The sequence below is a fragment of the Erigeron canadensis genome, chromosome 4, assembly GCF_010389155.1.
Source record: "Erigeron canadensis isolate Cc75 chromosome 4, C_canadensis_v1, whole genome shotgun sequence".
Lineage (NCBI taxonomy): Eukaryota > Viridiplantae > Streptophyta > Magnoliopsida > Asterales > Asteraceae > Erigeron > Erigeron canadensis.
Window position 1 is genome coordinate 28,292,872 of NC_057764.1, and position 6,000 is coordinate 28,298,871.

A 6,000-nucleotide genomic window follows, 5' to 3' on the forward strand; every position below is an offset into this window, starting at 1 on the left:
CTGATATTTAGTTATTTATGTGAATTTGATTTAACATTTGCTTTTAGCTAAAAGTTCAAAATATGTTTTATACTTGGTGTTTATTTTAGATACACATATATTATTTGATTAAATGTAAATTTTTACACACGTATAATTTATATATATATTTTACCAAAGTTTTTCTCTATATTATTTGATTTAAAATTTTTTATGTTTTTTAATAACAGGTAATATTTTTTTCATCATTATATGTTGATATTTGCAGATTTTTAAACATGCTATTATATAATTGTTTATATTTTATCAGTTTATTTAGTTAAGCAAAGTTTTATAATTTGTCATAGAATCCTATAATATATTGAAACGAAGTATAAAAGACATGTTTTGAAACCACCCGTTTATCAGATGAAACTGAAGACTAGTATCATCAATATACTAAAACATGATTGTAGTATTGTTGGTGCCATTTCTTTGATCGACACATGTCATCTTTAGTCTAAATAAATATACAAAGTTCTTAATTTGTAGTTACCATATTGCTATCAAATATCAAATAATATAATATTTAATAATAATTACTTTTTTTTACATATATTTGATGATTAGTTAATTTTCACGTATTTGAGATATACTCATAATTAACTTACAGTTGAAACGGGTTAGGATCGGTTAAATCACGATCAATTCGAATATAAAAGTGCCGAATCCAATCATATTTGAGTTTGAGGTTTATGTAATTTAATGGATGTTTGATCCAAGAATCGTTCAATGGCTCAACCTAGAGGTTTAGGTGCGGTGAAGGTATTTCGTAGACGATTTCCTACCGGTCAGAGGGCATAAGGGCCGCTTTACACCTTGGTATAATGGGTTTTTCTTTAAGAGGTGAATGAATCCTCTTAGGGGGTTAAAGACTTGGAGAGAAGGAAAAGGAGTTAGGATAAATCTTTTCCTCTTTTTAGGATATCTCCTATCTTTTAAGAAGATTTGTAGTGATCTCGTAACAAACCGTGTCTGAGGTATTCGAGTGTGTTTGATAGTGTTGGAGTCAAGTCACTCATACATTACAAGATTTGAAGATGACACACAGCTCAAGAAATACTTAAGTCTTTGGCTCTGGAGCTGAGTTAGCTTGGAAAGTTCCAAGCTGAGTCAGCCTGAACATCTTAACTAGAAGATGGTATCTTTCAAGTTGCATCAAAAGAACAACAAGCACTTGGTATAAATCGAAGATGAAGAACAAGGATAGAAGGCCAAACTGATGGTTGGAAATCAGCTTAGATCTTGCAGTCAGCTTGGAAGGTACATTGTCAGCCTGGAGTATTGCAAGTGCTCCAGAGTTGTTATAACTTTGTATATATCATCAATCAAATGGATAAGCATCAGAAAGGACATTCTAGAAGTTCCAGTTGTTGATTGTAAACATTCTATGAGGTGTCCATTGTATTGTTGTTGCACGATCATTCTTGGTGAGCAAGTAGGGAACAAAAAGGACAATGTCACTATCACCAGGTACTGATCAAGCAGTGACCATCAGATCAAGACGCGTGGAAGAAAATGGACGGCATCCAAGGCATGGTTGATGCCTATATAAACCAGCCTTTGTGTCTCAAGAATGTGTGCATCCATTACATTAACTCTCACAACGATTAAAGCTTATCAGCTTGGATTTGTGTTGTACTCAGCTTAGGCTAGTAGAGTTAATATACAGAATTGTAACTTGCTATTCAACCAAGTAGTTAGATTTGTAGGCTAATCTGTTCTATAACTACTTGTAATTCTTTTTATTCATCAATAAAAGAATTAGTTGAAAATCAGCTTACACTTTGTTCTTGGACTGCACTTTACTTTATTGTCTTTATATTCTGTCATTTACTTTACTGTTTCATTAACATGATTATCACAAGCTGAATATGATTAAGCACTTTAAGATAATTTACATTCCGCATTAAAAAGTATTTTCAAGCTCATTTAGTGAAAAGTTGTATTCACCCCCTCTACCACTCTTTGAGACATCCTAAACCATCCTGTTTATCTCCTTTGGGACCTATCAGATACATCTTTCCTTTAAAGGAGATTTAGATAGATATGAAAGGTTCCGTATATATCCAGAGCTTTGGGATGATGGTCCCGAAACCTTCGTGATAATTCTGGTTACGAAGGTCCTTTCCCGCGAAGACTGTGCTCCGTACATGTTAGGCAAACATTATTATGAATATGGAGGTCCTCCGATAATGGAGGTAAAGCTCTGTACATGCTATATCATTATTGGACGTATATGCACAAATTAACAAAGAATAAGAGACAAATACAGATGCATAACTCGTATTATATCATTAATCATAAGATTATTACACCAAATTGAGTATACGTCTGATTGGCACGGAGTATAGATCTCTACCCCGTGCACTATGTACGACCTATGTTGCAACTCCAATAATCAACTTGAAGTTGTAACCTAATTCTTGTATTTGTAGGATGAATTGTGGGCTGGACTTCAACCGAATTTGTGGGCTTTGAACATCTCAACACGAACTCGCTAGTTCGTGACGACATCATCACAACCTTTTGATGACGTCAACATGAACTTCAGTAGCATATAGAATTGCATTGCAGCGGACAATAACTAGTGCATAGACACTGCACCAACACTTACCATATTTATTAATTAATAAAAGAAAAAAGAAAAGCAACATAACATAAAATAATAAACTTACTAAATATATAATTGCATTTAGTTGTTGATTCATGTACGTAACAAACTTCCATCCATGGAAAAAGAATATGAAAATATAAATCTAATAAAAAGAAAATGATTAATTAAGAGGGATAACATCAATTTAAGAGAGTGAATTAGTTATATATATATATATATATATATAAGAAAATGCTAAACATGACCCTTAAGGTTTTACTTGACGTGTATAAAAAAATTGTACATTACCATATTAAAAGCCCACCCTTTGAATTTTATGGTAAATGTACAACTAAATAATGCACCTTAACGAAAGCCTTTAGGTCTTCGTTTAGCAAAACCCATATATATATATATATATATATATAGGGTATGGTAAGGTTCTTGTGAGAACCATTCACATATGAACATAGATAATATTAAGTATAACTTGATTTGTTCATATATTAACGAATTTGTTCACATATACCATTCGCATATGTAAATCATGTTATAATTTAGAGGTTCTCATGGTTCTTCCAATTCAAATGGTTCTTACATGAACCTTTTCCTAGGTAAGGTTCATGTGAGAACTATTCACATATGAACATTGATAATTTGAAGTATAACTTGATATGTTCATATGTGTACGAATTTGTTCACATATAGTATTCATATATGAACTATCAAGTTATAATTTATAGGTTCTCATGGTTCTTCCCATCCAAATAGTACCCCTTATTTTAGTACCAATTAGGACCACATCATAATCATCATCACCACCGACCACCACCACCATCACCACCGTGATCATCTCCGACCAAAAACATGGTCCTGCGGCTCTGGCGACCACTGCCGTCGCCGGAAAATCATGTTTTAGTTAACTTACACATGTGTAAGTCGTATATAACTTACACATGATTTTCCGGTGGTTTCTATGTTCTTGGGGATGGATCTGTTGATGTCCATGAGTTTCTTCAAGTTCTAACTTCTACGGTCTTTAGAAAGGAAGCCAGCACCATGTCTCTAAGAAGCTCCATGTCACATTAGCAAAAGGACATTGTAAAAGACACGTTTTCCACGGTTTCATTCTATGAGTTGCACAATAAGCACAGTGTGCATGAGACCATGATATTCTTTCCTGAGAGCTGGTTCATTGTTGGTATTCGTTCCATTTCGATTTGCATGACACATAATACAACCAAGGATAAGATTAATTAAGAGAGTAAATTAATGAATTACATTTAACTTGAAATGAAGACATTAGAAGAATTTAAGAGGGATTTGTTTGAAAGAGATGTCATTATTCATAAAATTTTCCATTTAAACTTAATTAGGTGCTTTTTTTTTTATTTTAAAAATAAGTATATTTTGATCGGCAGAAGATGTTTCTATTAACATGTTTATTATTAAAACGCATGATTTACAAATTTATATTACAAATGCAAATTTAAATTTGGTTAATTCTAATGTCATGAAATTCAAAAAAGTAGATAAAAATCATCATACTTATCAAGTGATATTAGTTTATAAAAACCATTATAGAAAAAATAATTTTTCTTATACCAAATATATTTTTATCCAGAACAAAAATAATCATATTAATATTTATAGTCAATATGTATATCGTATGAATATTAATACAAGTATTACTAATATTCTATAACTCCGATTTGTGTTTAATGTGTTATGAGTAATTTATATAGGTATGTTTAGTTATTATTAAAGTTATTTGATTAAATTGGATGAAAAAATAACATATATACCATATAATTAAGAATACGTTTACATCTTTATATATATATATATATATATAAATACAACTGACCTAATAGCTTATTAACTAATTATAGCTCCCAATTTTATCAAATTGGAAATTGATGATGTCACAATCTACAACTTTGATGGACATATTATGATTTTGTAATATTCAAATATAGTTATTTATATAATAGTAAACAGTTTTGATGAACATATTTTAAAAAATATTTTACTATAAAACTCAAAGTTTTATAATATAGATCAATTTTTTATTACTAAAAGATTGTAAACTAAATTTTAAATCATAATAAACTAACATCTAATATTGATAAAGTTGTAAGCCTGTATATTTAACACGAACCTAAAATCTAGTTTAAATAACTAAATGATAATAAAAATATTTAATGTTAAAGTCATAAGTTATATAGTAATAGGTGTAATTAAAATAAAAATAACTCAACTAGTAAAAATAAAAATAAAACGCATACTTTTTTACGGTTATTTATATATTTACGAATAAAGGTTTATATATTTACTTACTTAATTTATTTGATTAAATTAGTCCATAAATGAAAACCATTATGTAAAATCTAACAAATATTAGATTTATTTATTTAGTTTTAGGTTTAATCACTGAATCACCAACGAATTTTTTCTTTTATACATTGTTATCTAATAAATATTTCTATTGATATATATTTTCCACAAACTTGTAAAATTTATACATAGTTTACCAATCGTTGACTTGTTTACTGGTAATGGTTAATTAAATGTTTCCTTTTAAGTTATATGGGTATTAAGTGGAAAAAAATTATAAGGGTTTAATCATTGGATTATCAATAAATTTTTAATTGTAGTTGGTGTAGCTTTTAATTGTAATTGTAAATTGTAATTTTTAAACAAATCTTTTAGCTAACTTTTAACTATATAAATATTATGGAAGTGATATTGCTACAACAAGTTTTAGCCATTTACAACTAGAGATGGCAAAAAAACCCGCATCCAATGGGGATACCCGAAACCCGACATTTTTGGTCCGGGTTTGGGTTTGGGTATACGGGTCTAGGGCTGGGTATTGGGATGGTTTTATCTTTTTTCCCGGGTCCGGGTGTAACCCCCCTAACTTACAAAACGTACAAAATGATATCAAAAGGAACTTAAAGGACAAAGGGGACATTAATCTTATTCAAAATCAAACCAAAGTCAAGGTAACAAAATATTCAAAAGTACTTATAATCCAACATAAAGAACTAAAGCTTGAGAAACTCTAAGGCCGGAGGTGCTAAGTCCAAATCATTCTACGCTCTTTGCTCGTTCCCAATGCCCCCTTGATCACCTGCCGTATAAGAAAGAAAAAGGAATACGGCTGAGCAAAAGCTCAGTGACGGATATGACAAAAGCTGAAGTATAATATTAAAAGCAGAGATGTAATTCAAAGACAAGTTTATTACCTTAACAAACTTATTTCAAATCAAAGTACAAATATGTATAATTCCACCATATATCATACGTCAAATACGTATATCAAATATAAAACCAAATTTTATAAAATAATGCAACTAAGAGTCAAACAAATAAGGGCCAAA